This window comes from Eriocheir sinensis, chromosome 5 (genome assembly GCF_024679095.1).
Source record: "Eriocheir sinensis breed Jianghai 21 chromosome 5, ASM2467909v1, whole genome shotgun sequence".
NCBI lineage: Eukaryota > Metazoa > Arthropoda > Malacostraca > Decapoda > Varunidae > Eriocheir > Eriocheir sinensis.
This window is the reverse complement of record NC_066513.1, coordinates 3,760,989-3,770,629: the sequence shown is the minus strand read 5'-3', so window position 1 is coordinate 3,770,629 and position 9,641 is coordinate 3,760,989. Positions and strand designations below refer to the sequence as shown.

The 9,641-nt window shown below is 42.9% G+C and overlaps 1 protein-coding gene across 1 annotated transcript in view; it reads left to right on the top strand.

Moving 5' to 3' along the window:
- Positions 1 to 302: 302 nt before the first annotated feature.
- LOC126983541 (transcriptional protein SWT1-like) overlaps positions 303 to 9,641 on the top strand; it is a 34,976-nt gene continuing 25,637 nt past the window's right edge. The window contains exon 1 of the mRNA XM_050836312.1: positions 303 to 543. The gene's annotated coding sequence lies outside the window, so the exon portion shown is untranslated. The remainder of the gene's footprint in view (positions 544 to 9,641) is intronic.

The window sequence follows — 9,641 nt, the reverse complement described above, 5'->3', positions numbered from 1 at the left end:
ATAAGAGTTGTTCATGTGCTACTTTCTTTCGCCCCCATTTTCGTCTATTTGTTTTAATATTATTGTTACAAATTCTTGATAACATGATGCAGAATTTTCTCAGGAAGACGATGGCGACTTCCGTTTTCTTAATAATGAATGGTGGTGTCAGGAAACGGGGTGGGAGTGAGGTGTGTGAAGTCGTCAGTTTTTGGATGAATCGGGTACAGTAAGATGGCCGCCGCCCCAGCTTCGGCGACGGCACCTGCAAGATCTCGGCGAGCACTCTAACACGTGCCTGTGGCGTGACGTCATCAAAACATTGGCTCGCTCAACGTGACGTGAAGAAGACGGAGCGAGGAGTCGAGGAGGTGCTGGCCCTCACACACTCTGAAGACCCCTCGACAACAACAGCCTGCCCCATGACACTCACCAAGCAGATCAGACCCAAACAAGCACTGAAGAAGAAGTGAGAAGTTTTAGAGGCCGTGGACCCAGCCCCCCGAGGCACTGAAGAAGCGCGCCCTAGTAGCCCTCTACTGGTAGCCAACAGCCTGGACACAGGTAAGTGTGGCTCAGGTACAGGTTGGTATTATTCTAGTGTTCGCCAGTACTCACCCCTCGCAACCAAAATTGGCAAGGGGGCCATTGAGACTGCGGGGAATGCGGTGGTAAACATGAAATGCGTCGCAAATGCATAGTTTTTGAGTTATGGGGGGTTGAAAAATACCCTAGATGTAGGGAAATTCCTTACAATTACTTAGATGTAGGGAAATTTCATACATTCCGGGTTTTTTACAACGTAGTACGGAAACCATGCAATTTCACTCACTCTCCATACCAAAGGGGGGTTCGAGGGGGGCGAAGCCCCCTGCTACAGTATTATGGTCATAATGAAGCATCTGTAAACTGTAAGTAATTTACGTCATAGGAATCTTGCAACCGTCATATACGACTATGTATTCACTTACTGGCAGCACGTACGAACGCGTGAGGCAGGTTTGGTATCACGTACGAACGTGTGAAGCAGGTTCGAATGCAGGTTACTTGTGTTCAATGTCCCTCAGTTAGCTGTTAGGTCGTAAAGTTCGGTTGGGGTACTTTAAGAGGGGGGGGTCCAGGGGGGGGCGCAGCCCCCCCTTGGTTAGCAGGGGGGTCGAGGGGGGCAAAGCCCCCCTGTTAGCAGGTCGTAAAGTTCGGTTGGAGTAGTTTAAATATGCTCCCCCACCCAAATACCCCGACCTCCCACGGGTCCCCCAAGATCGTTGGGGGAAGGGGATTAATTCGGCTTCTTCTTTACTTTTAAGTACTTCCGCCTTCATATTATGGTTGAGGGACATGTATTTTGTTTTTTTAACACTATAAATGATATATGGAGGCGTATTATCGTATTCTGGAGGCGCGGAGTCAATATCCACAGTCACCTTGTATACTGGGAATACGAACCCGTGAAGCAGATTCAACATGCGGTCAGTAAGGATTCACGTGTTCGAACAGCTCGGGCAGGAGGTTCGAGAGCCTTCACTTGCTCTAGAACCCGCAGTACTGTTTAAGGCACAGCGTTGGACAGACCAAGGCTAGCCGGTGGTTTTGCTTGTGTCAGTGATAAACAATGAAGATACACTGTGTTTGGTGCTACGGACTCTACTTGGAGGACAGAAACCTTGTGATGAGGTGAGAACCTACTAGAGAGAGAGGGCATGAGTGTGGTGTAGGCGGTTTATGTGAGCGCAGATTGCCTCTGGCGCCACGCCAGATGGTGAGGTGAGCATCGTTTGGTGGGTACACTATGCTTCTCTCCCAAAACAAGCTTGGGGATTCAGTGAGTGCGTGGTTTCCGTATGGGGAACACTAAATTCGTCGCAAACGCTCATTTTTAGTGGTGGTGGGAGAAAAAATCCCTAGATTTAGGGAATTTCCCTAGATTAGGGAGTTTTTATCCCCCCCTCACTAAAAAAATACGTGATTGTGACGGATTTCGTGTCCCCCACCCAAAACCTCGTGTTCCCACCAGGTCCCCAGGCTTGTATGGGGGGGAGGGGGGAGTATGGGCAAACACTAGAATTTTACCCAGGTTTGTCCAGGTGTTGTGTCAGGTACCTGGTACGTGTGCTGATTTAGTTTTGTAGTGCAGCGACTTGCCTGATGGGCGAGCCTCCCATAACTCACTCTGCGAAGGGAGTACCTCTTTGGCAGACTGGTTAAGGAGTGGCTCTCCCGTCTCGCTGGTCGCGAATTTCGATCCCCGGCGCCGGCAAACCTTTCCTTGTATGGATTAATTTCTCATATGTTTCGTTACACGCTGTGGTCGTGTGGGAGTGTAGTAAATGAGAAAATTCGGGCATTTCAGTTTGACCTCTTTTAACCTGTATCATTTTGTAGGATCTGGATCTGCATCTTAATGCACAGGGCACCTGTAGAGGTGCATAACACACATATTTGTGTTGGCTGTTGGGGGAATGGGGGAGCCAAGTGTGCAGGGGAGGGAAGTGAATCAGGTGTAATTGTTAGTGTTGGTGTGTTGTGGTGACAAGTGAGTATGTATTTGATTTCTGAATGAGTCTATTGTACCGCAGTCTAAAATCTATTGAGGGAGGCTGTTCCAGTCACGTATGGTACGTGGAAAGTATAAGTGCTTGTATGCGTCAGTGTTAGTGTGATGTGTTTGGTATTTATGAATGTGTGTGTTATGAGTACGTTGACTGTTTGCGTTGTGTAAGTATGTATGTGGGTCAATGTCAATGTGAGTGTTTGTGATCTTGTACATAAGTGTAAGTCTGTGTGCTTGTCTGCATATGTGAAGAGGTTCCATGTTTATCTGTTGTTTGATCCGTGTTGTGATTCCAGGCGTTGGAGTGTAATTGTTTGTAATGAACCTAGCCGCCTTGGTGTTGATTTGTTCTAACCTATCAATGTTTCTGTGTGTGTGAGGATCCCACACCGTGGAGCAGTATTCAAGTGTTGGTCCCACAAGTGTGTCATTAGCTATGTGTTTAATGTCAGGTGTGCAGTTATGTAAATTCCTCCTCAGGAACCCCAGTGTTCTGTGTAGGACCTCCCCCTCTTGATTCTTTGGCTAATGGGTAAAGATTCGTTTTAGTACTGTGCCAGTATTTCATTACCTACCGAATGAAACTTCACTAGTTCTTCATATATCTTTCCGACAAACATTCAACAATCATGGAAACGCTTTCAAAATCCAATTCAAATACTATTTATTGTTGAAAATAGGAGATAATATTCACGAAAGCGTAGCCTCCTCTGGCGGCGGCCACGGTGATGGTGCCGCCGCCACAGCCACAAAATAGCTCGCAGAGGGTTTAGGGTGGGGGAGCATATTTAAACTACTCCAACCGAACTTTACGACCTGCCAACAGGGGGGGCTTCGTCCCTCCCCCCGCACATGTATATGCGACTTATTTCTGCGAGGAGGTATTTCTTTCAACGCCGGCTGCACCGCCGCCAGAGGATGCTGCGCTTTCATGAATATCATCCCCTATTTTTAACAATAAAGAGTCCTTGAATTGGATTTTGAAAGCGTTTCCATGATTGTTGAACGTTTGTAGAAATGATATATGAAGAGCTATAGTCCGGCAAATCGTAAGTGGCGGCTCTGACGTAGACAGCCCGCTAGACACTGGTGCTATGTCTCTAACTGACCTCGCGTACCGTGCCTCTCACGCCCTTCTCTCTCTCTCCCCCCGTGTCTCTCTCTTTCTCACTTTAGTATAAAAACAAATATGGTTTTTATGATTGATTCTCTACCTGTGAGTGAATACAAAGAAATTTGTACAACACTTGGCAGCGTTGCCACCGCGGCGTTGTCAGCTCAAGTCAACCCAACACACCGCAGTTGCCAGTTGCTCTGCCTGCTTTAATTATCGCATTTCTGCCATTTTTTGGTGTGTGTCTGCCATCTGCCATACAATGTCAGCCATATGGCACAATTATGTTAAAATATGGAGACAGACTGTACCTATATATGGAATGCCATGACCGTCAAGCAAATTTTGATGTGAGTCATGCAGGTGAATGGTGAGGTTCCGCTTGGGCCAAGGAGTGGGGAAGGAGTGGTCGCTAAGAACATTAAAATATTACACTTTGACCTTATTTCCACATCACCCAAGGGGTAAAGAGTCTTGGTGCATTTTTTAAAAGAGGTTTATCATTATTATTATTATTATTATTATGCATTGTCGTGCACCATACTCCCCGAATGAGAGTACACCCCCACTTTTCTCGCGCACACACACACACACACACACAGAGAGAGAGAGAGAGAGAGAGAGAGAGAGAGAGAGAGAGAAACACACACACACACATACACACACACACACACACACAGAGAGAGAGAGAGAGAGAGAGAGAGAGAGAGAGAGGAACACACACACACACAGAGAGAGAGAGAGAGAGAGAGAGAGGTGTGAGAGGCACGGTGTGCGAGGTCAGTTGGAAATGTGGCAACAGGGTCTAGTGGGCTGTCTACGTCAGAGCCGCCACTTAAGATTTGCCGGACTATAGGTAATGAAATACTGGCATGGTACTAAAATGAATCTTAACCGGCTAATGTTGATTATCGTTTCCGTTGATTACCGTTGATGAGGTTTCAGTCCCGGTCTGCCACCGTAGCAGTGCTGCCACTATTCTTAAAATCCCTGGGTAACTCATTATAGAGCTGCGGGGCACTTCTCAAATGCTCTGAAACCCAGTTCCAGGTTGACTCTGGGCTCATAGAGTCTATACTGTTCTGCACTGTGTCTCAGTGACATGGCAGTGTCCAAATGAAAATCTTGTAGTAAATTCCTTTTTCTGGGCCACTCAGGAATTTACTACAGTGTTATTGACCAAAGAAGGGTAAGCCACTTCATGCGAAGTTAATATTTTCATTATGGATTCTTTTTTGGTTTCAGAATGCAGTGCAGTAACGGACTTGGAAAATAGAATGGCAGGGTCGAGGGGGGGGGGGCAAAGCCCACCTGTTAAGGGAGTTTAGGAGGGCAAAGCCCAGCCATTAGGAAAGTTAAGTTAGGTTAGGTTAGTATAAACATTCAGCATGCGGTGTGGACTGGCAGAAATATGCAGCACGGAATAGAACGGGGATGGGTCCACTACGCTGGCCAGTGATAACGGGTGGGATGGGTCAACATAAGAACATGGGGAGACTGCAAGAGGCTGAATGGCCTACACCTGTCATCCTCGTCCATGTAGCTATCGTCTACTCTTAAAACAAGCTATCATCCCTGCACTCACTGTAATTGCTGAGTCTATTCCATTCCCCCACCACCCTATTACTAAACCAATGCTTGCCTATTTCCCTCCTAAATCTATACTTTTCTAATTTAAATCCATTACTGCATGTTCTATCCTGCTGGCTAATTCTCAGTACTTTACTTATATCGCCTTTGTTGTAACCTTTGACCCATTTGAATTCTTCTATCAGATCTCCCTGCACTCTTCGTCTTTCTAGTGAATGTAAGTTTAGATGTTTCAGCCTATCTTGATATGGGAGGTTCCTAAGCCCCTGAATCATCTTGGTCATCCTCCTCTGAACTGATTCTAGCAAGGTGATGTCCATTCTGTAGTGTGGGCACCAAAACTGGACAGCATAATCTAAGTGTGGCCTAACTAACACTAAATAGAGTCTGAGGATGACCTCTGCACTTTTTTTGGTTACCTTCCTGTTAATAAAGCCTAATACCTTGTTAGCCCTATTCCTCACACTAATACATTGCTTCCTTAGTTTTAGGTCAGAGTTCACTAACACTCCCAAATTCCTTTCACACACTTCTCTACCTATCGCTGTGGAGTCTAAACCAGTGCTGTCCAAAGTTTTTCACCTATTGTATCCTTTATTACCTTCTCCTACTGTTACCTACCCCCCATGGCTGATTAAATTCATTTATACTATATTACCTATATTTATATTATATTTAGGTACATGTACAGTCGCGATATGAAGTGATGTTGCCGCTCTCAAAATGTTTCGTACGGGAGCATTTGAAGGTAACGGAAGTGGTGTGTATTTATTGTTTATGTTATGATGTTCCCTTTTAATGATAATCTATAATACATTGTGATGTAAAACATGGTAAAATAACGTAGTAGTACCTGAATTACAATTATACATTCATTTGCTTTAAAAAATGCGACTGTGAATGTCATGTGTTGTCTTCAGTACTGAAGACAACCTTGAAATGATTTAGCTCACGTCGTGTGCTTATCTTTGCAAAACAGTTGTTATATGTTGATCAGATTTAGGTGATATATATATATATATATATATATATATATATATATCTATATATATATATATATATATATATATATATATATATATATATATATATATATATATATATATATATATACATATACTATATATATATATTCTGGGTCATTCCATGAACTGTCTGCAGTTATTAATACACACGCACAGTATGACATGAAGCGAATGGACAGTTACTGGCGTTACTTTGCGTTTTATTGATTAAGAAACGATCAAATAATAAGGTTTCACATTAAACACCTTTTATTCACTATGATGGCTTCTTATCATAAGCATGGGCACTGAAATATATAGTAACATTGCTCAGTAACGATGATGAATGAAGAATACCTTCATAGGTAGGGTTGCAATAATTATCTGAACTATTAAAATTCTGGACGCCTGTGCGAACACTCGACCATAGCCTAATGTTTGGCAACGCTGCGATTAGCCTACCCGCCCGCACCACCACCTCCATTTCAAAACCATATATTCTTATTTTCCCACCTTCCTCGATTATTCTATGGCACTTATAAGCTGTAGACATGTTCCACTGATCACCTCCAAGCAATAGAAGTCTACATGAAGCTTTTGTCATCGTTATATTGACCAAGAAAGGCAATGATGTTTGCGATCGGCGGCAAAGAGTGAGCTTGGAGTTACAAAACACGACTATTCTGAAGCTATTTATTCTTATTTTTCCATCTCCAACTATCCCTCGGTAGTTATAGGCTGTGGGCATCTTCCCTTGATCACTATCATGCATTAGAAGTCTACGGAAAGCTTTTGTTATCGTTATGTTGACCACGAAAGGCAAAGAGTGAGTCAGGGGTGAATAATAGGTATGGTGCGCGGACGATGACGTCATCATCATACGAGAATATAAATTAAATAAATTACGACATCCTAGTTTAGGATATCGACTAATTATGCATGTCCTATATATTGTGCATATGTTAGATTTATTGTTGTCAACAATGATCATGAAAAGATAATTTTACTTTCTGTTTGAGTAATATGTCGATAGTTAGACTTCATTTGACTTGTTCCTTGGTGAACGAAAACACTTTGTGTCAAAATATTTTGACAACTCTTCGTAAGACACCATTGAATATTTCTTTTCTATTTTTTTCTAGCTTCTAAAAATATATTTAGTTAAATTATGATGAAGATACAGGAAAATAATGGTACTCTTGAAAATATATAACGATACTTGCGTGATCGAAAATAAACGTACACGGCGACATCACTTCATATCGCGACTGTACATTACGCTTCCTTTCTAGGCACCCGTCCCTCCCTCTCTCTTTTCCTTCATAGAATATGGGAAGTTTCTGCTGTGTGTGTTTATTTACCTAGTTGTAGTTTTACGCTTACGCTCGTGTGGTCCCGTCTCCGTATCTGTATTTGTCCAACTTTTCCTTAAAGTTTTGCACACTCTTCACCGATACTACATCCTCACTTAGTCTGTTCCAGACCTCTATATTTCTTTGTGGGAAGCTATATTTTTTTATGTCTCAAGCATCTTCCCTTCCTCAATTTTTTAGTGTCCTCGCATGTTGCTGGTGTTTATTCCTTCTCTTATTAATAACTCCTCATTATCTACTTACTTCTTCCATTTTGATCAATAATTTATTAATTTGTATTAGGTCTCCCCTTTCTCTTCTTTGTTCCAGTGTTGGTAGGTCCATTTCCTTTAACCTTTCTTCATGGAACCATTTTGTTGCCATCCTTTGTATTCTTTCTAGTTTTTTTGTGTGTTTCTTCTTATGGGGAGACCATACCGCTTCCACATATTCCAATTTTGGTCTAATCATAGTGGTTATAAACTTTTTCATCATATCCTTATCCATGTAGTGGAATGCCAATCCTATATTTTTTACCATTCTATACGTATCACCGAATATCCTATTTACATGACTCAGGCTGTTGATTATCCTGTATTGTCACTCCCAGATCTCTCTCTTCTTGAACTTTCTTTAATATTTCTCCATCTCCCATTCTATATGTCCACTGTGGTCTCCCTTCACTCTTTCCCATTTCAATTACATGACATTTCTTCACACTGGACTCCATCTCCCATTTCATACTCCATTCCCAAATCTTGTTCAGGTCGTCTTGCAGAATCTTTTTTTTTTTTTTTTGTTTTTTTTTTTTACAAGGGCACAAAGAAAAGTAAACAAGAATAAAAAAATAAAAAAGCCCACTACTCGCTGCTCACAAAAAGAATTCAAAGAGGTGGCCAAAAGAGAGGTCAATTTCAGGAGGAGAGGTGTCCAGATACCCTTCTCTTGAAAGAGTTCAAGTCGTAGGCAGGAGGAAATACAGAAGAAGGAAGATTGTTCCAGAGTTTACTGTTTCTTATATGTCTCAGCAGTTTCGCATTGTCTGCAAACAGGTTCATGTAACTGTTTACCCTCTCTGGCATTTCATTTATATATACAGTAAACCCCGCTTAAGTCAGACCCGAATAAGCTGGATATCGGATAAGTCGGACACTTTCAGGATTTTTTTTTTTTTTTTTTTTTTCTATCCCAAGTGCACCGGTAGGCATTTTTTGCCCAATGATTGAGTAATTTTAAGCCACTCGGCTTATATACTGGCTAAAATACCCTTGGGCTGCGTTTTAGAGAGCGACTCGGGCTGCACGGACCGATCCGTGTGCTCTCAAACGCGTGACACCGCAGCCCGGATTCCCAATCCGGGCTGCTTGCTGCAGCTCAGTTTGGAGAGGTGGAGCGCCTCCGTGCTGTGATGACATCATCAGCTAATATGGCGGCCCAAAACAAACACATATAAGTGCTTCCATTGAATATCACCTCTCTGTGCCACAATAACCACTGCAGCTTCCTTTTCATCCTCTGTTGCAAGGAGCTCGTCGGCCAGAACAGCCAGTGATGCATGTTTAAACGTCATCAAGAAGATCAGCGGACGCCATTTTGCTGCCAGAACAGCTAGAGAGAGAGCAGCGGACGCCATTTTTCTGCCAGTGAAACGCCATTACCATAGCAACGACGAGGCTTAACCCTCTCACGCACGATGACGCGTTTCGCGTCATCAAAGGGTAAAAGGTCCTGGCGCACGATGACGCGAAACGCGTCATAAAAGTTTAAAAAATTTATTAAAAATTAAGTTTTTGGTGGAAGTGCGTCAAATTTGGAGCGCCATCTGTTGGGATAAGTTTCTTAATGGTAACATATGACAACCTTTCTAAGGAGCGTAGATGAGGAGCATGGAGCGATTTTTAGTTGTTAGCCTACTCTGACAGGAGAGGAAAAAAAATATAGTTTTCTTAGTGTAATTCGGGAACTAGTAAGCGTATGAGGATTTTGAGGATACCATAAGAATCCTCACTAAATTCCGCTTCGAAACATATTCTGCTAAAAAAGTTGGCCCA